This window comes from Cupressus sempervirens, chromosome 10 (assembly GCF_028749045.1).
Source record: "Cupressus sempervirens isolate cs-2001-9-10 chromosome 10, ASM2874904v1, whole genome shotgun sequence".
Taxonomy (NCBI): domain Eukaryota; kingdom Viridiplantae; phylum Streptophyta; class Pinopsida; order Cupressales; family Cupressaceae; genus Cupressus; species Cupressus sempervirens.
Genome location: NC_143127.1, coordinates 833,795,142 through 833,822,067, shown reverse-complemented (window position 1 = coordinate 833,822,067; position 26,926 = coordinate 833,795,142). Strand labels below are relative to the sequence as shown.

General features: G+C 32.8%; 1 pseudogene across 1 annotated transcript; it reads left to right on the top strand.

The window, feature by feature from the left end:
* The first annotated feature begins 9,013 nt into the window (after window positions 1–9,013).
* LOC149536574 (G-type lectin S-receptor-like serine/threonine-protein kinase At2g19130 pseudogene) lies at window positions 9,014–11,727 on the top strand (annotated as a pseudogene). Its single transcript, XR_016357320.1, has one exon. The product of XR_016357320.1 is annotated as a G-type lectin S-receptor-like serine/threonine-protein kinase At2g19130 pseudogene (transcript).
* Window positions 11,728–26,926: the final 15,199 nt, after the last annotated feature.

The window sequence follows — 26,926 nt, the reverse complement described above, 5'->3', positions numbered from 1 at the left end:
TAACTCAAAGGTTGTTAACCTTCCCACTAGTTCATCCAAATTTATATCATTCTTAGGATCATGTCTCATTTCTTGAATAGCTAACACTCTAATTTCATAAACAAGAAGAAGATTTATGAGTACCTTGCTAACCACTATTACATCATCAATTTTCCCACCCAAGGCTCTGATTGCACTTACACTAGCTTTGATTATTTCACTATACTATGCAATGTTCTCATCTTCTTTCATTTTCATTTCATAAAATTGGCCTCTAAGACTTTCTTCCTTATCTTTCCTTACTTTTTCATCACCTTCATAAATATCTTTCAACTTGTTCCACATTTCATGAGCAGTAGCATAGTCTTTGACTTCATCAAATTCAACATAACTGAGAGTGGAAGCAATGTCAATCATCATTATGTTATGATCCTTCTTTTCCATAATCTAATCCATAGTCAAAGTCCTTGTAGGTGCCACATATTTGTACTTCATATATTTCAAACCTATGTCACCAATGGTTTCCAATGGTGCTTCATGAGTTCCTTCTATGCTTGGAAGGTATCTCTGTCCAACTTCGGAATCTCCCTTTTGTAAGACATCTTGATCTTTAGCTTAGGTCCTTGAAACCTTCTCTACAAGCACCAAAAGCTCTTATACCAATTGTTGGAAATATAAGAGGAGTGACTGAGAGGGGAGGGGTGAATCAGTTACCACAAAAAAAAATCAAAATCCCTTAAGATGTTAATATAATACAAAACCAAAACTCTACTACAACTGAAATGTTGTTGTAACTCGGTTAACACAGGAACACTCGGTTTACAATAAGAATTATTGTCACTCAGTAAAGATAGAAATAATAACTTCTTAAGATTTTTAGTATGTTTAACCTTAATTAACTTAGTTGTAGAAACATAAAGAAAATACCATGAACACAAGAGACACCAAGATTTAACATGGAAACCCAATTTGGGAAAGCCACCAATTGCAACTAGTTACTATTTTTCACTCTTATGAAGTGAGCCCCATTAGGAGCCAACTCTATTAAAGGTTACAAAACATGTTGTTAGGTGTGACCCTATTAAATGATTTAGTTCACCCTATTAGGAGTGGCCTTATTAGAGGTCTTTAGACACTTCAATTTAGAAATGCCACCTTGTTAGAGGATTTGGTAAATAGTTGTTAGGCTAACTCTGTTAGGAGATTTGATTCACTACTACAATTATTAGAGAGTAAAAATGACTTGACTTGATTGTTGATGCAACTATCTCTTTTGATTTTAGATCTTTATTCTAGCTTGAATACCTGATCCTCCTTGATCAGAATGTTCTTTGTAGCTCAATCAACTCAAATGTCTGATATCCTTTCATTTTGCTTCCTTGATTTATCTTTTCAATCCCATGCTTCTTCACAATTCAAACCTCAAATTGACCTTATATTTATATGATTTACCTTTTCAAGTCAACTTGAATACACTTTCAAACAAATAAAATTCATCCCATGATTTAACTAGAACTAACCAACAAAATTGTCAGATCAAATATACCGATACAAGAAAATCCTTTGTTAGCTAACCCAACTCGGTCAACACTAACTTAGAAAAGACTTTCCTTCAAAATGCCTTTGGTAACTAAGTGAGCTTGGTTAACACTGGTTCTATGCCAACTTTTTTTAGTAATCGAGTGAATTCTGTTAACATTGGTTTTGTGTTGTCTTCTATGGAATGCTTGGCATACATAGGAAACTTCCTTCAATGCCCAAGTGAGCTCGGCTAACACTGATTACTCAGTAAAGACATGACATTTTTGTAACATCAAAGACAACATACAATTAAATGATTGTATCCAACAGAGAAGACATTCCTACTCCTGATTTAATCACAAAAAACTACACAATGTAAGATAGGAAGATGATTGATAGTGATTTATTTAAAATATTCAAAGGTTTTTAGACAAAGATAAAACAATGAGTAAGGATACTGAAGAACATTATTTAGAAGTATGTAGAAACCATATATCTTATGGTTGAGAGAGATAGACCTTGTATGGAGGTAGTTAAACCAAGGGTTCAATGGATGCCTCCCATGGGTTATGAAGCAGACCCCTCATTGTTGTACAATATGTTGATACAATTCTTGCATATAAAAAATACCCTAATGTAGAGAGATGTGAAACTTGTGACGAAAATTATAGTAAGGTTAAAAAGATCCTACCAGAGGCTCTTTGTTATGAATTTGACCCCTTCATTATTGAACAACTCTACTACTGAGCCGCATGACAACAATAAATTTTGTGACATGAAACATGAAGGTTGTGCTCGAGCCCTCATATTAGCTATTCATTGAATTTTTCCAGTGCCTCCTCTACAATCCTCCTTTGTTAGGGACTAGTATCCACTAGGATTATTTTCTTGTGAGTCGCACATTCTATGAAAAAGATTACACAACTCCTTAGATCACGTGCATCTTGTGACTAGGGCAATAAACATGGGACTTTTCGACTTGAATATATGATGATAGGTGAAGATGGAAATGAGTTTCTACTCCAATAACATGAAGATATTCATGTTGGCTTAAAAATAAATTAAATGGATTTGAGCCATAAAAATAGACACTATAGATCATCTAAAAGGAAATCATTCAATCAAAATCTAATGACTTTTAGTTTCCCTTCCACTTTCCAAAATGGTGTGGGAATTGATATATTACCTGAGTGAAGCCACACTTTCCCTTGCATGAAGACAATATGGTGTAAAACCCCTCTCGCACTTGCAAGCTGGCTGATACAAAATGAAATGTTTTCTTTTTTTTTTGTTTATATCCCAATAACATCAAAATTTTGACAATAAACTTAACTGTCATCAAAATTTTGATGGAAACCTTAAGTGTCATCAAAATTTTGATGAAAAAATATAAGTTTGGTCAAAATTTTGACATTGTTGAGACTATATTAAAAAAAAAGTGGATTTTACAAGCCAAATTGATATGTCATCAAAAAATTTGGTCGAATTGGAGGCCTAATGTACTAGTGGCTGGAAGTCTTTTCTTAGGAGTTGACTGACAATCTGAAGCACACTAGAATCCCCCAAATTGACATTGTAGACAAAATTCTTTGGGCCCCTACACCCTCTAGAATTTTTTCCACAAGATCAGTTTATGATATCACCTTAGCTTTACCAAGTACTAATCTTGAATGGAGAAAAAATTGGGATAAGCACCTCATCCCCAAAATTTTAAAAAAAATTGGTGGACTCTTCTACATGGGAAGGTTCATGCCTAGGATAACCTTGTTAAAAGGGGGTCCAACTTAGCCAATAGATGTGTCATGTGTGAAAAAGATCAGGAGACTATTAACCACCTCTTTATTCACTATGAGGTTGCTACTTGTATATGGCAACATGTCCTTAATAAGATGAGGCTCATTTGGACTATGGATGTGGATCTTAGACACTTCATTAACTGGTCTAGTCTCTCTAACCACCCCCTCATCATTATGCTATGGAAACTAATCCCCCCTCACATCTCCTAGTGTATTTGGAAAGAGAGAAATAATGAGATCTTTTGGGAAGAGGAAAGCACCGCCAAGTTACTTTACATTTGGGTCTAGAGATGTTGTTAGAGAATGTGAACGCTAGTTGTTCAAAAATCCTAGACTCATCTCGCTCCCCTGTGGATATTGAGATTTATAGGGAATGGAACCTTCTCCACGGGTTTAACAAAATTGATAGTACTAAAATGTTGCCAAAGTTAATACCAACCAGCCTCCTTTGGTTGGATGGTGTAACCTTTACTTCAATCAAGTTGTTAGAGGATAAATATAGGTGAGTGGAGACATAATAAGGGAAATTATGAAGGAAAATATATGGTTGCCTATGCGGGACCTCTCAGAGAGCACACAGTTAACTAGGCTGAAGGCATGGCACTCATCTAAGGTCTTAATATTGCTTTGGCTTTAAGGATAACTAAAATTGAAGTTGAGGGTGATTATAAATTTATTATATATTACATCCATAGAAAGGCCAATGCAAGGTGGAGAGTCGGTACCATTCTTGATGATGCTATCATCCAACTGCTTAGATTTTAGAACCACAAACGTGGGCACATTTATAAAGAGGGAAATGTACTTTGCGGATTCCATGGCTACCACAGAGTTGTAAAAGGAAGGGTTAAGGTGTTGGAGGGAGGTAAATCTTCTTCTACAAGGCACAAGGAAGCTCATCACAAGGGAGGAACATTTGGGAATATGTAACCACAGTTAACACCAATTCATGCGATATATGGTAGAGGCTTAAGGTTAATAAGCGTTACCCTTTCCTTAGTTTGAGAATTTTATTTTTTTGAAAAGGCATTTGGCATATATTAGTTATGAGTTGGAAAGGAAATTTTGGGCTCCATTCAAAGGAGTATAGGCACAAACTCTTAATGATTTTGTATCATTATGGAAAATATTACAGGAAAATATTTTTACAACGAAGCCTTAAATTACAAAGGAAAGTTGTGTACTAAGCATTTATATGAAATCAAGGCTTCACACATGTACGACCAATCAAATTTCTTAATCATTTGGTACTCCTATCACTGTCATCATGACAATAAAAAAGAAGGGTTATAGTCACATTAAAAAAGGCCTTTTGAATTTCATTTTCTCTTCTCTGTAGAAAAAAACATTTTCTGCATCTCTCCAAGTATTTCAAGATGGAAACCATGGGTGGCAACAAGCTCCACATTGAGCCTAACAATATTGGCATTTCCTTCATGTCCATGCTTATGTGTGAGGAAGGAGATTCCTTATAGTTCATGGAGTGTATGACTAGTGTGCATGATGAAAGTATTCTAAAGCAGTTTATGGCATCTTGGAATGACATGAAGGTTACAATGAGAGGCCTAACCTTTGAGGTGAAATAAGAGGTCATTTTGAAGGCCACGTGCCTACCCATGGAAGCGAGAAAATTGAAAAAGATGAGTAAGATGTTTGCCTATGATTCCCTAAAGCAATTCTTCAATCCGCTAGATGAATCGATCAAGAAACAAGTTGAGTTCAGTAGAGAAGATCTCTTGGGTGTCTAAAAAGATGTTAGCCACATTATAGTGAAATACTTCACTCTTGAAGCTAAGTTTACCATTCAATACTTTTATCACTTTCCTATTCTGAACTATTTATGCTAGAAAGTCTTAATTTCCATTCTATTTTAATTGGTTAATTCCATTGAAAGCAATATAGAAGCTAACCAAAAAAGAAAGAACAATGTTATTTTGCACCAAGGGATACTATTAGGATGTATAATTATCTCTATGTGCTATGCTCGCTAGTCAATGATCTCATTGTTACGCATGTTGCCACACCCCTTAGGTCGCTTGATGTTGGCCTTTCCCAACTTGGAAAGAAAAGGCCCAAAATGGAATCATCCCTACCTGATCCTAGTGAAAATTCTAGCAAGCTTAACAGGTCCCCTAAAATATGCAAGGGAGGTTTATACTTTCGAGTCAGGTGACATTATTGAAACCCTTGGGGCTCGTAAGTTTGACTGGCTTCCTAAGGAGAAATGTAAGCAAGCCCCAAAAAAATTGAGGGGTCAAATTTTGATAATTTGGTTGCTAATTCTATTGAGGAAATTTTTGGTCATTCCTTAAGTTAGTCCTTAGATTCCACAGCCCCCTCCCCCCCCTCTAATGTTAAGAATACCCCCTTTCCCTCCCCCTCTAAGACTCAGATTAAAAACCTTATCCCTCTTTTGTGATGGCTTCTTTTATGGAGGTAGCTAAGAATGTTGTTGGCTTGGTGCCTGGTGGGTTGTTGATAAAGATGAAGGATAAGATTGAAAATTAGGAAATGAAGCTTTAGGAGTAGGAGAATTGCAAATTCTAATAAACTTTCTATCAAAGTGATGCATGCATGTTCGGTGACACCCTATGTTCTGCATGAAAAGATCTTTGGGACTAAGCCAAAGATAGATGAGGAGTACAGAGATGTCTTGTAGTTCCTTGAGGAAGAGTGGACTTCCACACTACTATCAAAGTGATTGGGAAGAAACTAATTCTTTTGTTTATAGTTTTTTTCATCTTTTTGACAAGTGTGGTTGGCCTTAGAACACTTACCCACTCTGCCTGGTATAGATGCTATGTTTTTACTATTACTATGTTGCAAGACTTTACCTTTACCATTGATACTCTAAAGTTTATGTTGTTTTTTTCTTTGATAGAGAAAAACTATTTGTTGTTGTTTATGTGCTAAAAGTTTATAGTGATGTTAATGTGCTATTAATACACTAGTTTTGTTACATGAGCCAAAACCCTCTTGCTTCTTTTAATGATAAAAAACATTTATGAATATAATCAATATTGTATGTGTCATTTTAATTAATTTTAGTAAAAATCGTTATTTCCATGATGAATATTTAAAGTTTAATATTATTATTATTGATGAAAAATAGAAAAAATAAATAAATGATTGTTGAAAACACCAAAAATAAAATATTAAAAAAATTCATATAAGACAAGAACTTTGTCAAGAAAAAAATAACATATTTATTTATTGGTTAAAATATTTTAAATTTTGGGAAATGCGAAGAAAGAAAAGTGTAGTTTAAGAGAGTAGTTATACATCCTCAATTTTGCATCCACTTTGCATCCACTTGGTTTACTTGCATTGCAGATTAATGGCATTCTTAGCTTAATTTCTTTTATGCTCTAGCTTAGATCACATAGCTTAACTAGGAGGCTTTGTAATACTTTCATTTGAATGTCTTATTTTTCCTTGTGCATCTCTCATTTAGCTTATATTTTCATTTCATTTCATCTTTGATTCTTGGATACTAGCATACTATCTCTTGCCTTTGAATCTCTCATCCTATGGTGCACCTTGCAAGGGTTGGATACTAGGTTCATTTAAGAGACACTATACAACTATTTTCACTCTTGCACATCATAGATAGAGCTCTAAGTCATCATTCAAGGTCCCTAATCCACTAGATCACTTGGATAGAATGTCTTAGAGAAGTGTATTGATATTTGGTATACAATGTGACCGTTATTGTTATTGATTCCATCCACTTGAATTATGCCACCAACAATGGTGTCTCAGACATCATGTTGTAACCTCATACAATCTTTGGGAATATGTACTTTAATATCATGGGTGAGTCATTCTACCATGGTGACTTAACTTAAGGATCATACCATCGTAATTTCATTAGACTTTTTGTATTTTCATTCATAAAATTGGGTTTCTGTAAATGATTCCTCTTATTTTCGATCATGTTCCCTTTTGTACCCTCAACTAGTGCCAGCTAAGATAATGTTCCCATAATCATACAATGGGTGATGTCCCCTTGACTACTATTCATTAAGGGAGACAAAGCACAATTGTGTGCATATATTTAGGGAGAAAATGAAAATTTGTTATGAGCAATGTTAGAAATTGAATACTCTTACATTTTTAGCTATGTTTTTAATCTTCTATAGTGTCCATACCCTTAATATATGTGTAGGCTCATTAAATCCCTTCACGAGTCTTTTTCACTTCTCAATGTTCTTAAAGTCCATTTTTTCTCTTTTTTCATTGATAAATGACTAAATCCTAGAGTATTTATTTATTTATTATTATTGTTTATGGATATCAATTATTATTATGTGTTAAGTGCGAGTAGACTAGAACCCAAGACCTCCGAGATGAGAGGCTCAAAATCTAATGTTGTGTTCTAGGCTCTTGCCTTTAATGTCCCTTTCTTGAACTATCTTTTTGTTACATTTTTGTGCTATCTTGTTGTTTCCTTGTAACTTGTCATTATTTGGCATGAAATGTCTAGACACTAACATGCATTTCTAGCAACCTATAATATTTTATCATTTAAAAGAGATTCTTAATCACTATCCACTTCTTAGCTTGTAATGTTAGAGAAAATGTCTCTAATCTATCTCATAATCCATAATGAATTCCACATGATTAAGCTTGTATTATAAAATTACAAATCGGTATTATATATAAGAGGACTAGATTTTAGATCATTCTTCCCTATGCAAAGAGTTGTCCTTTCTATATATATGTATTAATTTTCAACTTAGATTATAATTATTAAAATATATTTTTAAAAATAATAAAAATAATTTATATTAATAACTAATTTCTTTTATGTTTTCTTATATTAATTTTACAAAGAGAGACTAGAAATAATAATAAATAGGTTTCTTCTTCCTAATAACATTATATCTATATGAAAGGAATAATTAAACTTTGTAAAATGGTAAGTCGTGTATTATTTTTCAATTAACTTTGATGTATGAAATATTAATTTATAAATAAAATCAATATTATATGTATCATTTTAATTAATTTTAATAAAAATCATTATTTCCATGATAAATATATTTAAATTATTATTATTATTATTGACCAATAGAAAACAAAATAAAAAATTGTTGAAAACACATTAAAAAAACAACAACATTAGTAAAAATAACGTATTTATTTATTGGTTAAAAGATTTTAAATTTTGGGAAACGCCAAGAAAGCAAAGCGTAGTCTAAGAGAGTAGATATACCTACGTCCACAAACGTCCACAATGTTTAATAGCAACGTGTCGGACTTGCAATAAAATAAGACTCGACTTGCCTTTCTTTCAGCGTCAATAATAGTTAGAAAGACCGCGTGCGGAGACCAAAGAACGGACTGTGGTCAGTGCGCTGTCAAATCTTATCTTTACTGACTCTGCTGAATGCGGCGCCTTCTAGAATAATGTTTACTTTTTGTTGTGTTTCATGGATAATAATAATGAAATTGTAACACATTGTTTTAAAGAAATGAATATTACATTGAATTATTGCTCACGTGGCGAGATTAAGAGATGTTCAGACCTTGTCAACCGACTGAATGAAATATCCAAGGCCAGTCATTTTAGCTGTTCGTGGCCCTTTGTTTGAATTCCCTGCGTGAATTTACGAAAGGAGTCAATTTTCTAAAATAATTTACGGCTCTACGTGGGCCTTGTTGTTGATTGCGTAGTCTCCTTATTTTCTATTTAAATTCGTAAACATGCTACAAACTTTATAGGAACATCTATGCCCTACTTAGTAGCAGTCGGTAAGAAAAGAAAAGTAGAAACGCTATGGATGTTGAAGAGATCAAGATTAAGCATATCGTCCTAGCAATTATGATGATTCTTGCACCCCATATTGGCAGTTCACAATCATGGGATGGTGGAGATACGCTTCTATTGGGGACCTCGCTCACTGGAAATCAGACCATGATGTCAAAGAATGGTACGTTTTCACTTGGTTTTTTCAGTCCCACAGGAACGAAGAATTGGTATATTGGCATCTGGTATGCAGGAAACACCCAGAAGACCGTAGTTTGGGCGGCTAACAGAGAGAATCCGGTCACAAGCATGCCCGGCGTTCTGGAGTTTTCAAGCGATGGTCATCTTAGACTGCTTGATAGAAATAGCCGGTCAGTTTGGTCGACGTCAGATATCGCCCAGAAAGGATCACGATCGGCTGTGTTAATGGACTCTGGCAATTTCATCATGTTGGACGCCCTCAACGAGTCTGCGGTTGTTTGGGAGAGTTTCGCGCATCCGACAGATACATGGTTGCCTGGCATGAAGATGTGGAAAGGAATGGAGTTAACATCATGGAAGAGTTCTACGGATCCTTCAACTGGGCTCTTCTCTTACGGAATGGACACGACTCCAGGAAAGACGCAGATGATGATGGTATATAACAACACCATTCCATATCTGTCCAGTGGAGAATGGGCTGGGGACTATTTTGCCAAGGAGCCCGAAATGGAAGGTTCGAAGAGACTTGTAGCGTCCTGTGTCACGCTTTCTCCCTCGAGAATATACATCAATTTTGTTATTAACCAGATAGATCATATCCTCACGGGGCGGTTCCGGTTAGCTGAGAACGGTGGATTTGAGCTTTACTACTTGATGGATGACGACACGTGGAGTCTGAGGTGGTCGACATACCGAGGTCAATGCAGCGACTTCGAAATCTGCGGGGCGAATGGACTCTGCAATCCGAATGATGTGTGTAGTTGTGTTCAGGGATTCACTCCCAATAACGGCTCTGAGGGTTGGTGGTCAAGCGGATGTGCTCGGCGAAGGCCCCTTCGTTGCACAACCGACGGCTTCTTGGAAGCGAAGAACCAATACTTGTCCGAAAAAGAAGCTGTCTTGTACAACCACGAGCAAACACAGCAAGGCTGCCGAACTGCTTGTGTCAACAATTGCTCCTGTACAGCCTTTGCTTACTCAATTTCTGATCCACCTGTCTGCAGATTGTGGTTTGGAGATCTATTCGGAATGCGCGTTTCATCGGAGGGCAGATCCGTCTTCATCAGGTTGGCTGCTTCTGAGTTGCGGCGCTCCACATCCAACCGAAGAACCAAAGCCTCTGCACTTGCTATTTCACTTTCTGTCACCGCGTCGTTGTTTGCAGTTTCAGGTCTCCTGTTGGCCTCTTTTATTTGTTGGAAACGTCGAAGGCTGTTGAAGAAGGACGCGGAAGAGGAGGTGCCAATGTCACTGAAAAAGTTCAGTTACAAAGAGCTTAGAACTGCTACGGAGAACTTCAAGCATAAGTTGGGTAGCGGAGCATTTGGCTCTGTGTTCAAGGGAACTCTGCCGGACAGCACGCTTGTTGCGGTTAAGAGATTAGAGGGTTCTGCACAAGCAGAGAAACAATTCAGGGCGGAAATAATCACTACTGGCAGAATACAGCATGTGAATTTGGTCAAGTTGAGGGGATTCTGCGTAGAGCATTCGGAAAGGTTACTGGTGTACGCGTACATGCCCAACGGTTCCCTAAACTCCTTCCTCTTCTCAAAGTCGGAAGATGTAGAGAAATTGTTGGACTGGAAGACTCGTTTTGAGATCGCACAAGGCACTGCACGAGGATTAGTTTATCTCCATGAGGAATGCAGAGACCGCATCATTCACTGTGATATTAAGCCTGAAAACATTCTCCTTGACAGCGACTTCAGCCCAAAGGTGGGAGATTTTGGGTTGGCGAAGCTGGTGGGCAGAGATTTCAGCCGCGTCTTGACGACAACAAGAGGAACTCGTGGGTACGTGGCTCCCGAATGGATCTCCGGCCTTCCAATCACTCCCAAGGCGGACGTATACAGTTATGGCATGATGCTGTTGGAAATTATATCCGGCCGAAGAAATCTTGATTTACAAGTCGAAGAGAGTAGACTCTACTTCCCTACGTGGGCTTCACGTCAAATTAAAAAAGGAAACGTAGTAGATGTTGTGGATGCAAGGATAGCAAGTGAAGCGAATATTGATGAGGTGAGAAGAGCCGCTGTGGTAGCCGGGATGTGCATTCAAGACGATGAGAGTGAGAGGCCGAGCATGACTGAAGTGGTGAAGATGTTGGAAGGAACAATGAAGGCTACCATGTCGCAAATTCCAAGGTCTCTACAGGTGCTAGTAGATCAAGCAGACGACGACGACGACGACGACGATAGTCACTGTAAACTTACTTACATATCAAGTGGTTGAGAGTAGATATCTATAGCAGCAAATTAGGCATATTTATGTAGGATTACCCTATAGGCTAATAAATATATGTGGTAAGTTTCTTATCCATCATTTTGGAGCATTCTTAGTGGTCTACTATAAGGAAGTGAATGTATAATATGCAAATATTATAAACCAGTACTTGGATCTTAGAAACCAGTACTTAGGATCTTAGAATGAAATGGATAATTTTATATATATTGATAAAGTTTGATATGAAGAAAGAAATCTAAGGCTAGAAAGAGGGTAGAACTTGTCAACATCTAAGATTTATGGTAAGTGGGATACTCTTGTCTTTAATTTATTTAATATTTTTCAAAATATTATATCATTCAAATTTAGGCTTTCAAATAAGATATTGATTAATATATAAATTAGATGGTAAAGAATAATTGACAAAAGGCTTAATCCCTACAAATTTAAAATATTTATATTCATGTTGAACTTCTAGATTAGACTATTGGATGTCGTCTTGTTGCACTAATTGGACAAACTTACATGATAAAATAACTTCACCCTTTTTTATTTACAAGAAATATAAGCAATTTGCAAGAGTGAATAGTTTAAAAATTCTGCAACAAAAAAGTGTAGAGAACATAAAAACATGTGAATCAAAGAAATAACAAGGTGTATGTAGCCAACAAGACAATTACAATAGAACAATTATATAGGAATTATGATAACTTGAAAGTACAAGAAAGAAGTCGATAACAATATTTAGCAATCCACTATTGTAATATAAATTATTAGTAATTAATAGATAATAAAGTAATCAAATTAGAGTATTTTTTGTTAGGACGATTTAGTAATTCTTCCCACCAATGCTAATGCGATTCACTTCTTTTTTTAAAAATAGAAATTACTTGTTTGAAAGCAATGGTGAAAGTTCTTTCTTTCTCAATGTGATCTAAAAATTATATCAAATTATGAACAATATTCAACAATATGAAGAAGAGCACAGTCAAGATTTCATTTCAAGAATTAATGTGTTTCATATGTGAGATGGAGAGGGATATGAAGACGATGGGAGACAACTATTGAAAGGGGAGAGTGGTGCATAGAAATATAATTGTCTCTTTAAGGATCATGCCCCTTTACTCTTTGAATCAATGAAAGACAATAATGAAAGTTTCCTTGGCATACACAATAGTTATTCATAATGGAAAATAATATACAATATGAGACAATCTAGAAAGCATATACTTCATATTTATGGACACTAAAACTATAAAAAGTAGTGATGCTAGAATAGTTGAATGGTCAAGGGTTTAAATGCAAAAGCCTTATGAATTTTAAGGAAAAAAAGCATACATAACAATCATGTAAGTCCATTTGAAAGCACAAATGTAGAAGAAAATAGTGAAAGTGTATCCAATATGACTTTGAATAATACATGACAATATCATGCATGAGAAATAAATTGCAATTATTATATTATTAAAAAATAGGCATAGAAAAGTGAATATATTCAATACATGAAAATGAGATTACATGGAAACTAATGACCTTGGGAAGATTGGTTAGATTTATTGTAGATAGAAGTAGAAAACACTCTTGGATGGATGATTGATAATCCTTAATAGTCATGACAACAATTAGAAGAGTGTAGTGACAACCTATAGTCAACTATGATCAAGGATGGAGCATCATTAAAGATGAAAGCCTTATAGGTTTAGAGAAAAAAGTGATGTTTAAAGGAAAAACAAGATAAAATAAAGTGTGATTGTCCTTTGCTATGGTATTTGAAGAAAAGAAATGGATGCATTGGTAGTAGTGCCTAATTGGAAGCATGGGTATAAAAAAGAAATACAAGAGGCTAAACTATACATGTAGATAAAATATCATAGTCATTGAAAGGGTTTTGAAGATTATGAAAATCCAAATCCATGAGTGTGACATGGAAGACCTATACGGAAACATCACCATATAGTAGTGCATGACAACTCCTTACTAAAAGAAAATTATTGCGACAACATTGTAAGGGTTTCATAAAGAAGTGTATCCCGTTAATAAACAAGACAATGCGTGCAACAAGAAAAATGGTATTAGATAGAAAAAAGGAAGACTATTATGGTAATTTTTGGGACAAGAGAAGTATTTGAAATCCGTGCATTATAGTGACAATGGTAATAACAATCCATATAAGTCCTCTATACCAAGTTTACAATATTTAAAGGAAAATTTATCATGGTGAAGATGTATAAAATGTGTTCCATCTGATTGTCCTACGTTAATTAAGTTCCATTAACAAGTTTAAGTTGATGATAGTTCTCTTCAATGAAAATCCTTTCGATGTAACTAGTATGACACCCCATGCACACATTGTTAAGATAAAAATAGTGGCTGCAAACCCTAAGAAATATGAGAAAATAGAGAAAACGTAGAGAATATAGTGGAGATTGTATATTTAATCAAAAGTTATATTTTTCTAGAAGTCCATAGTCAAACAAGGTATACTTAGTCAATGCAATAATGGTTTGTTTTTTTTCTAAAAGTCCATGTGTGCATTTCCAAATCATGATTGTAATAGATATAAATTTTTAATGCATAAAGGAACTAGTTCATAACTTCAAGTTTAATTTTAGTACATGATTAAAAATCTCATGAGAAAATGTACATATTTTACATTAAAAATTAGTATTTACTAGCCAATTTAGAGTTCATTTAAAGGTCCAAAATCAATTCCATCCACCCAATGTCTTAAACTTAAATGAAATAATTTTTAAAAAACATGATCTATCCTTGTAGAAGAAGTAGACAGTACTTTGAAAGAGCAAAAGGCAATTTTGTGCAAAGACATCACACAATTGAATCATGAAATAAAGATCCTATTAAAAATAAATAAATGGACATAGTTTTAAAAAACTAGCTACTTAGAAGCCCATAGAGGAAGTAGTATAATTGAATGAAATAAAATTATAACAATAATACCCTAGACAAATAATTTCAAAGGCCCAAAAATTGTGAAGGAAAGATTGATAGTGGAGGCGGAATAATTGCTAAGGAACAACAAACATGAATTTGTGGTTTTCAAATACTAGACTAATCACAATAAAATGCAACAAAAAAATGGCACTGCTATATATAGTTTCCTAGTGCTTTGAAACTAAAATGAACCAATTAGAAAATACAAATATGTTGTGTATAGAAAATGTGGAATCTTTAGAAGGCATATATTTATCCTTCATTCTATAACATAAAAATTAATGATCCACAAAGAAACATTTCCCAAAATTAACTCTTAAGAAACACAACAACATAAGGCCATACAAAATTCCTCTTGGTGTCTAAGGTATAAGTTACACAAGACTCGCTCTCTTAAGAATCCCTCAATGTAATAATCTCGCTATCTTGAAAAATTATTAGCAACTGAACTATTTAAAAAAGAGATGCACGCGAATTCATTTCCAACTATTGAGCCTCTTCTCATGTATTGGAAAAAATGTATATTTGTTTCCTTCAATTAAACCTCTTCTTTGTTAGAGTAATTAAATATTTCTTAATTAACTCTAGTCTACTTAAGCTAAACTTTAGACATCTAATAATTAATTATTTTATTAATTATTATGATGCAACCTAGGTTAGACCTTTTTAGGGTTTCGATCTCCTTTATAAGGATGATCTCTCATTGTATTCATTCACTTTTGATAATAGCAATCTCTTTTTTTGCTCATCAAGAATGTCTCATCTATGGATCTAGGAATTCTAGCCTCCATAGCTTTTGCTTCTCTCTTTCTGTGGCAGGTGTTTATATGCAGGTGATTCTTGGGAGCTATGGAGTAGATCTTTCATCAACTTCAAAATGGTATTAGAGTTCTAGATCTTCATGCCCCTATTATTTTCTTGAGAGATTTGGCATTGATTTTTAGATTTGAGCTTTCAATGGTTTTTATTGGATATGGGGGGTCACTAATTTTCAAGGCACTTTGAGTAAAAACGAACATCACTGTTATGCTCAAAATGCTCAAAAACCCCCATTTCTATATAAAATGCATCAGATTGGACACTATTGAAATCTAAGGCAAAAAAATTATACCTAGACCATTTTTACCTAGGCATAAAAATCGAGACAATGATATTTTAATTCTCCAAAAATTAATATCAATTTTTTTTACAATTTTTTTGTAAAAGTGTTTTGATGTTTTAACACAATGCATGGATCTTTTTTGAAGAGTACGAGACTCTCTATGTGTTTTGGATGTGAGAGGATGTTTTGGCATTTCATTTTATTGGAAGTGCCTGCACCTCAGGCCAAGTACCTCTCCATACATTCTGGGAATTGCATCTATTTTTTGAGATCTACACTACTCCATCAGTGCTCTTGGACCTTCACTTCTCCTCAAACTTCATATGTTGTGTGTAAGGGAAGCTCTATTTTGGGTGACCATCCAAAGGTTTATGGAGCACAATTGTTCTATGGATTTTGAGTTTCCTGGCATGTGATATCTAGCCATGATTTTTATTTGGGCCTTAGACTTCAATGTGAATACTAGCGTCATTTTTGCATGTGGATGGGTCCTGCTTGATTTTTGGAGGCTTGTACCCTCCTCTCTATTGTGCTCCTTCCAAACACATGTTTGGTACTCCTCCCAAGTGACATTTGTTCCTGATTTGGACGATGCCTTGGGATGCGGAGAGTGTGCATGTGAGTTTGGTGGTCTAGTCACCCAAGTCCTTCTTGTGGCCTCCTTTGGTAATTTTAGTCTTTTTTGTTCTTAAGGCAGTAAAGAGAACCTAAAGAATCTAAGGAATGTTGAAGGTGGAATGGATGTGGAAGCAATAGAGAAAAGTAAACCAAAAGATTTTTCCTTCGTTCATCCATACTCCTGCTTTTTATGAAGTACAGTTTGCAAGTTACAATTTACCCGAGAGAGATGGCCAATGGGGAGATTAGCAAATAATATTTCCAATTATAAGAGAATGGGGAGATTAGAAAATGATCTTTTGAAGTACCAGAGTATCTCACGGAAACTCCTTGTGGTGGTGATAGTAGAAATCCTAATCCAAGATCACATTTTTTAAACTCTTAGTTTGTTGCCCACTTATGGTCCCCAGTCCACCTTAGCACCTCTAGTCATGGGATTTGATTGGAAGAGGAGAGATAATTATGGCTCATGCCCACCACATTCGTCCACACACCAATTTCACTATTGAGACCCTCTCTTGCCTTGGAGCCCACTGATCTTCTATGTATCTCTCACCACATCATCAAGTCTTTGGTCCACGTGCCCAGTGGTAGCAGCCCATGTAATTCTTAAACTATACTGGACAAGGATGGAGTTCAAGATTTTCCCCCATTAGCGGTCTTTTTTTTGGTGCAATGTATGGGTGCCTCTATTACACCCCAGATGGTGTGGATTTTTTGGTGGTATTTTCTATACATCATTGTTGGACACTTATATTTCTATCTACTTGGTGGATATAATTTTTCATGGCAGTTTGTCACATTCATTGCCTTTCTTGCAAATGTCATCCTCCTCTCTGCCACATGGCATTTTCTTGGCCATTTTCATTTGGGCACATGTGTTTTTTGACTATGATTGTTTGGGGATTCATGTTGTTTGCTATTGACATGCATATTTAAGGCCACTAGATTTATTTTCTAATACTGGCCATCATGTTTTTCCAACAAGCATTTTTCCTCTCTTTTGCGAATGGTGGTGTTTTTTTTAAACACATGCTCATACCTTGGCCACCAATTTTTAATATGGCACTGACCCTTTGTTTTTTGGGGAACTTTTTTTCTGGTAGAATGGATTTTTTTTCTGATGTTAGGGCTCATTTTATGGTTTTTTTTTTGCCTTGACAGTCGTTTGATTGTCAAATTTGGGCTCGTCACTTGTTGATGTCAGTGCCACATCAGTATTGTATCAGTGTTCCTGTCACCTCCTCAATCTTTGTTTGCACCTACCTTTGGTCTTTTACTCATATCTTAGATATACAAACTCCATTTTCTACAAATGAGATATCATCAAAAAGCTGGTTCTAAGCTCGTCATAGTGGTCAATTAGTTTGCAGTTTTGATGCATTTTTTATAGCTTTTTCTATTGTCAAAGTTAGGAATTCCTTTTTTCACTCCTAGAGACATATCTTGAGCATCCAATCTCCAATTTGGGAATTCTTTATATCATTGGAAATCTCATTCCAATCTCTTTCTAGTGATGATGGTTGTTTTTCCAGATTCTACTCTAGGCACATTCTATTTTGTCTTTTATATTTTTGCATTCTGGTAGATATCTTGGTTGTTTCTGGTTCGAAGATTAATTTCATTGCTTTAGATTATTCATCATGACTTGAAAAATCTATTGTATTAGTCTTATGTCTCTTTTGGTCTATTTAGACATCATTTGTATGCATTCTTGCAAATACACTGAGATAAAGTGTCATACTACATATGTAATTTTGTTTTAGTTATTTTTCCTTATTTTGCCTTCTAATTCAAGCAGTTTCATCTGAGGACACTCGTAAAAATTATTGTAATATTGGGATTCACCATATCTTATCTCTTATTGTACATGCATTACTCATGATTAAAGTGCCATGGGGGGTTGATCTTTTGCCTTTGTTTTCCATCTTTCTTTGTCCAATGAGTGTCCCTTCTGTGACATTAGCTCATGATGTGTCTGAGATTGATCACCTTAGCACACACATATGTACTCTTTTGTGCATCTTGATTGTGGTTCCTTGGCATGCAGTTCTTTTGGCTCACTTTTCCAATTGCTTGTCACCTCACCCTTGTCTATATTAGGGGGGTTCTTCTATTGTGTCTAGTATTCTGAACATTATTTCCATCTCTTTTTGGAGTAGGGTTTTTCCCATGTGATTTTCTCTATTTCTCTTATTTTGAGATATTTGGTTGTGCTTGGGTACCTCATCAGGCCTTTTTTTTCAAGACCCAAATCTACTATTTGTAGTAGTTTCTAGGTTTTTAGCTACTCACTTAGTTTATCATAAGGAGGAGTGTTAGAGTAATTAGATATTTCCTAATTAATTCTAGTCTACTTAAGCTAAACTTTAGGCATCTAATAATTAATTATTTTATTAATTATTATGATACAACCTATTTTAGACCTTTTTAGGGTTTTGATCTCCTTTATAAGGATGATCACTCATTGTATTCAATCACTTTCGATAATAGCAATCTCTTTTTTTGCTCATCAAGAATGTCTTATCTATGGACCTGGGAATTCTAACCTACATAGCTTTTGCTTCTATCTTTTTGTGACAAGTATTTGCATGCAAGTGATTCTTGGGAGCTGTGGGGTTGATCTTTCATCAACTTCAACATTCTTGTGTACTGGAAAAAATTAAAATGCATTACCCGCTATTATACCCCTTACCATCTATTTAAATACGAATGCTCATTTTATCTTAAGTTTTACTATAAGATAATTTAAATTATTTTAGTTTTCAATTAAAGATAATTAAAATTTAATGATTTATGATTTTAAGAAAACTTTTATATTTTTCTTAAACTTTCCTCTAATGTAGTAGTGTAGAAATCTCAAACGCCAAATTTTCCAAAAGAAATGGTGAAAATGACTTTCAATTTCAAATTAGTATGAGTGAAAATAAATGAGAAATTTTAATAAATGATGAATTTTACTTAAATAATGAAGATTGACAGTTCAAGTTTCCAATGATATCTCATTTGGTAAAACTTTTATGCAAGTTTTAAAAACATGCATATTTTAAGCACATTTGAAGCTGAAGCAAGGCTCTTGAGCACTCCATGTGACCACCAAACTAGAAAATCTTGACAACCTAATATAATCACAATAGAAGATAGTGAAAAATATTTATATACCTATAGGCTAATGGTTTTCTTTTATATTTGATAGGTAGCACATACCCATGTCATGTGTTGATTCAATATTTTACACTACTTGTAAGACAACAACCCTTATTAAATGTTTAAAGATTTTACACCATTGGCCCCTAGTGCAAATAATTGGGCACTAACATGATTTTTATATATGATAAAATATATACCACCAAGGGGAAATAAAATTCCCTATAGCATACCTATGTCCTTTTCACTTTCCTCTTTTCACTGTAGGGGCCAAAGTCTTTTATTTGAGTCCATAGGGTTTTGGGGGTCTCTGAAGCTCGGTTTAATCCCAATGAAGATTAAAGTTATAACATGGAGTGAATAATGAAAATTAAAATTATATTTGGGGGATTTATATTGAAATTAAGTGGTGTTTTTCAAATATATGTTTGAGTTGGTGCTTGTTGGAGCCCACATGGGATACTTTAGACCTAGGAAAAGGTATATTATTCTGATTTGGGTTCTAAAACTCCAAGGAGAGTCTTTTGTGGCTCTAATAAAAAATTTTAAATATTTATAACTTATTTAATAATCTTTTTTCATTCTTATTTTTCATTTCATGGTTTTAAATATTCTTCTCATCCAATGTCACATGTTGACAAGTTGACCTATCTTGACATTTAAGCTTCAAAACTTTCTATTTTATTAATGATTAACTTAAACATTTTATTAAGAAATTATTTAATTATATTCTATATCAATTTATCTCTTATCCTTAGGGTTTCCTTTGTAGAGGATTGTATAAGGTTCTCTTTGTAATGCCCCGCCAATGAATCCAAAAGAACTAACCTAAAGTTTTACTAAGTTTGCCAAACATTTTTTTTTTAAAGATAACATATAACAACAAGCATAAAGTAGCGAAAGCAATAACATACAATTATACATGAGCAAACATAACAAATTACATTCCTTAAGCATCCCAAGATGTTGAGTCACATTTAAATTTAATTAATACTAAGTCTAATGAATAATACATCCATATGAAAGTACATCTACAAGTCCACTCCAATTAAATAATATACATTTGTTCTAAATGCCACTTGGCAATAAAATTTGGAATGCACAATCATCCACTGTACATATCACAAGGTATGAAAGGTTAAAAGAATATACATCTATAAAAATAGATTACATCATCCCTTCCAAATCCATGAAACAAAGTACAATACAATAAGTGAAATCATCCATCATAAAGATATAATCATCCATCATAATACACAAAGATAGAATGAAAGGAAAAGTAGACAAGAAACTCCAGCTACAGCAACAACGGATGGATCTCAATGGTAAAAGTAAAAAGTGCTACCACTTGACCTCATGGTAACCCTAAATGGTCCACTTCCAACATGCTGAGGAGATAGTCTTAGGTCCCAAATAGGATATCAATCCCAAAATCAAAAGTAATATCTATGTCAAGGAAAACCTAAAAGTAATCTAACTCAAAGGTTCCAAGATAAATCGACATCTAGACTTAGAGGCAAACAAAGACACGTAGGGAATCTATTATGTAAGCGGGCAAGTGTCATCACATGAATCAATGCTAGAGTTACCTTGGTAGTCTAACTTGACCTCGGTCCCCTAGTGATTCTATGCAGAACTAGTATCCTTTTGTACTAACAAGGCATACTAATGATGCATGGTCGCAACCAAGCATTCTCTCTACTCCCATCCTAGTCTATATTAGTACTCGAGGCATGGGCGAGAACATACAAAGACTCTTATTAGGTTCATTTTACTCTCATTTAGTGTAGTGTTTTCACTTATTAAACAACTTACAATGGGTTACCGTGGCAACCACTTTGGGCCCCAACCTCCGTTGCTAACCACTTCCTAACATTACATATAGATAACCTACCCTAAGCTCATAAAATCACAAACAAAGAATCGTAGTATTTCCCTTAGTCCTATACAAGTGACTATAAAGCATCAAAAGATAATTCACAATAAACCATCAACTCTCTATGAGAAACTAGAAAGCATCCTAAAAATAACTAATTGAAGACTCAAAGGTCAGGACAAGTATGTCATACCATTTATCTCATAATCATACAAGGACACTGTGTAATGTCCCTACTTGCAAGAGCTTATAATATTGTCTTGTTTTTCCAAATAATCAATTTAAAGGTTATTATTGTATTATTAATGATTCTTTATATATGTATATATTATTACCCCATCTATTACATTGTACGTATAGGCTAGGCCACTTGGGGATTAGACAAGGAGACAACATTAAAGACTTGATAGGACTTTGGTCCCGGCCTTTCAAATGAGTGTTTTCCATCCCTCACCATGCCTAGATGTTATACCATACCTCAATCCTCAAACATTGTGGTTGGGTCTCATAGCTCAATAAACCTAAGCCCAAGAGACAATATATTCCCCTCTTGCTTTAAGACTCAACCCTACCTCTTATCCACCTGGTTCTTATTGATTAATGTAATTCTTGGGATTGTTTTCAAGTTATTATCATCTCTTAATCAATAACATCGATTAGATGTTTATTTATTTTATTTTATTATGTCAAATGAAAGAAAATGTTTATTCTTATTACCTTGGTATTTCTATATAATTATGTTACCTCATTATTATCATAATTAATATTTAAAAATATTTAAAATAATAAATATTTACCTTATTACCATTTTTCTTTTCCAAGAGTCACAATCTTTCATTATACAAATCCTTTGAAAAGTCACAACACTTCATAGTTATAATCCTTTCGAAAAGTCACAACACTTCATAACTAAAATCCTTGGAAAAATTCCAATACTTTATAATCACAATATTTTTGAAGAGTCACAACCATTCATAATTATGACCCTTTCAAAGGTTCACATCCTTTCAATATCATTCATACCTTTTCAAAAAGTCACTTCCTTATTTTCTTCATGATATTACTTTCCTCTCCATTTTTCCTTTTTGAACTCCTCTCTTCTCCTCTTCCTTTTTCCCTCTCTAAAATAAACTCTCCTCCCTTTTATATCTTAATTTTGAGGAGTCATGTCTATTTGTTAAATCTCTCTTGACTTTTCATTAGATTTAATTAATTTATATCATTCTATGTTATATTATTTATTTACTTACTTACTTGTGTTTATTATTATTTATTATAAAATTCTATTTACAAATTTAATATACTTTCTACAATATTGTCTCTTGTATTTAATTTAATTTATTTCTTTACTCATTGAAATTTTATTATTATTTTTAATTATTTAAAATATCATACTAAATATTATTTTAAAAATAATATAGGTTAAATTATTATTATTTTCTTTTATATATTTTAGTATTAGTCTTAATATAACTTTATTATTTATTTAATAACATTGTATTATCTAATAATTATTAAAATTATATCTTAAAATGGGGATATGACAATTCGCCCTTCCTCAAATTTCTTGTCCTCAAACAATTATATAACTTATTCTATTGAGTTGAAATTTATATTTCTTTTAGTCTGAATTCTTAAGTTGCTATCATAGATATGTTTGTATCATTTCTAATAGTCATTAAATTTCTACAATAGTCTTTCACATAAGTTATTTTTCTAAATCCCCTTTAACCCTACAGGATAGCAAGACCATGCTCTGATACCACTGTAATGTCCCTACTTGCAAGGGCTTATAATATTGTCTTGTTTTTTTTCCAAATAATCAATTTAAAGGTTATTATTGTATTATTAATGATTCTTTATATATGTATATATTCTTACCCAATCTATTACATTGTACGTATAGGCTAGGTCATCTAACAAGGAGACCGCATTAAAAGCTACACAGGACCTTGGTCCCTACCTTTCAAATGAGTGTTTTCCATCCCTCACCATGCCTAGATGCTATACCATACCTTAGTCTTCAAAAATTATGTTGGGGTCCCATAGCTCGATAAACCTAAGCCCAAGAGTTAGTATATTCCCCTCTTGCCTTGGGACTCAACCTTACCCTCTTATCCACCCGGTTCTTACTGATTAATGTAATTATTGAGATTTTTTTCAAGTCATTATCATCTCTTAATCAATAACATCAATTAGATGTTTATTTATTTTATTTTATTATGTTAAATGAAAGAAAAAATTTATTCTTATTACCTTTGTATTTCTATGTAATTGCGTTACCTCATTATTATCATAATTAATATTAAACAACATTTAAACTAATAAATGTTTACCTTATTACCATTTTTCTTTTCCAAGAGTCACAACCTTTCATTATATAGGTCCTTTGAAAAGTCACAACACTTCATAGTTATAATCCTTTCGAACAGTCACAACACTTCATAACTAAATCGTTTGAAAAAAACCCAATACTTTATAATCACAATATTTTTGAAGAGTCACAACCATTCATAATTATGACCCTTTCAAAGGTTCACATCCTTTCAATATCATTCATACCTTTTCGAAAAGTCACTTATTTTCTTCATGATATTATTTTCCTCTTTAGATTTTTCTTTTTGAACTTCTCTCTTCTCCTCTTCCTTTTTCCCTCTCTAAAATAAACTCTCCTCCCTTTTATATCTTAATTTTAAGGAGTCATGTCTATTTGTTAAATCTCTCTTGACTTTTTATTAGATTTAGTTAATTTATATTATTCTATGTTATATTATTTATTTACTTACTTGTGTTTATTATTATTTATTATGAAATTCTATTTACAAATTTTATATGCTTTCTACAATATTGTCTCTTGTATTTTATTTTATTTATTTCTTTACTCATTGAAATTTTATTATTATATTTAATTATTTAAAATATCATACTAAATATTATTTTAATAATAATAATAATAATATAGATTAAATTATTATTATTATTATTTATATTTTAGTATTAGTCTTAATATAACTTTATTATTTATTTAATAACATTGTATTATCTAATAATTATTAAAATTCTATCTTAAAATGGGGATATGACACACTAAAAGCAATAACAAATAATATAACCAAAACTCATCATAGAGCATACCAAACACATTACTAGGGTTGAGTTTAAAAGATCAAGTTCAAATCATCATAATACCACAAACATAGAACTCCTAAGCATCTAGTAGATGTCCTAAAATTGGTCAACACTCTACTCAACCCAAACCCAAAACATAGACAACATACAAATAACAAAGTAGTTTCATAGTTTGGTATGATTTGAAAACCACATAGTTGAGTTAACAGTAAGGTAAAGTTTTCATTTCAATGTAAGTTTCAAGTAGATAAGATTCACAATTTACCCTTACAAATTAACCCATTTCTTATATTTGAATAAAATGCACAATTAGCCCTATTTGATTATAAGTCAATCATTCCAAAATAATTTAAGGGCAATTATTTATTAAATTGTTAAAATAATAATTATTGATTTTCAATAACTACAAATTTATTAAAATCAATATTATTATTAATAATAATAATAATTTAAAACTTCCTAATAAGTATTATAAATTAAACTTTAATTAAAACTAAATTTAATTAATTAATAATTATTAACCAAAACTATATTAATAATATATATTTATTTATTTATTTATTTATTTATTTATTTATTTTAATAACATTATTAACAATTAATAATTTAAATTTAATACTATTTAATAGTTTAATAAAAAAAAAAAAAAAATTAATACAAATGCATTTTTTTGAAGGCCCACCAGCCTTTTTCCTGCGGCAGCAAATCTTACTACTACTGTAAGTAGCAGTGTGACCTACTACCATAGCTTTAAAGGCTGCACAGAGGTCGGGGGGGGTGGCATGGGAATTTGTGGCCCACCCCCGCCCTCTCAATAATATATTATTTAAATAAAAAAGTATTTCTTATAAATTCAAAACTCCCTTTTTAAAATTTTGTAAATTTTGTTTTAAAAACAATTCCATCCCAAATCAAATTTTTATATTATATTATATTATATTATATTATTATTATTATTATATATTTATTTATTTATTTATTTATTTATTTATTTATTTATTTATTTATTTATTTATTTTATAAGAGATTCTAGCAATACTCTAATAGGTAAAATACGGCAAACCCATCAAATTTATATACTAAAATTTTGATTTCATTTCAAACCCTCCTTGGCTAGAATACTTATTTCTTTCATCTATAGAACAAGGGTTTCTAATAGCTTTTTCAATCCTGATATATAGATGGAATTCAATACAAATATCAAAAGATTCAAAATGAAAGATTGAAAGATTCATACAACAAAATTTGAAAAATAGATTTCAACAATCACGAAGAAGATAGGAATAATAAATAGCATAATTAACTAGGTGATCAAAACATGAGGATCTACCTGGTTCTGATGCTAAATTCGCAACACCCAAAGATTGTGAGAGAACTCTTTTCTCTCAAGACATTCTCTGAAAAATTCTCTTCTCCAAAAACATTCAGTCCCTGGAAATTGGACCCTCAATTGTTGATAAGGAGTTCTCTCCTAAATTTGAGGCATTGATTGTGCAATCACTCGAGGGAACTCCTTGATCACAACTATTTAACTCTTTATTACCTTTTTTGAAACTTCATGCATACTTTATGCAATTTTAAAATATTATTATTAAATTTATTTTCTTTCTCTTTTTAATTTAATTTATTATATTTTTTAATCTCATGCATAAGCTTTATGCAATTTAATTAAAATAAACTTTATTCAATAATTGCTTACTCTCTCTTAATAATTTTTGAAGTATTTTTAATATAATATTTATTAACTTAAGTAATAATAATATTTAGCATTTATTTAAAAGTGATCTCCTAAATATATTATTATTAAATTAATTTAAAATTATGCTATAAAAATAGAACTGTAATTTCCTCTTTAAATTTAATTCTTTTTATTTAGTTAATTCTCAATTAATTAAATATTGAAATTATCTTAATAATTTTTCATTAAATTAAATCATTAATTAATCTTTTAATTTGACTTAATTAAAATAGAAAAACATCACAGACCTACAAAACCAAAATGACAACTCAACTGAAGACAAAGGACAATATGAATTCCAAGGTTAAAATCATGAATTCACATCACTTGACAAATTTGGAAAGGTGAAACTAACTCAGATACTTGTCCTATTTTCTAGAACAATTGGCTTAGGGTTTAGGATTTGGACTCAAGAGTTATCTCTTGACTTATACCATTGAAATACTGCAATAGGGTACGCTCATCCTGGCAATTCAACGAAGTCAATATTTGGTACCTACAATCTGCATAGAATCCATGCATGTCCAAACACAATATTCTAAACTAAATAGGCAATGGTAGAAAGTGGTTCATCGTGTCAATCATGACTAGTAGGTGACTACAACTCCCTTCCTCACCTACATCAGGAATTTCAATCATAAAGAAAACATACACACACACCATACACATGCAAGTATGGGGTAAGTATCCATAGAAACTGCATAAAAATCATTTGTCTAACTACCATCATTAAATAACTAAAAGTCACCACATTAACATATATATCATCCTCGAACAATTGTGAGATAACTAAAATAACTAAGTAATTCATCACATATATCAACTGAGTATAAAATTATATTTAATTTAATATGCTAACCAAGTACCAATCATCATAAAACATATTCAAAAA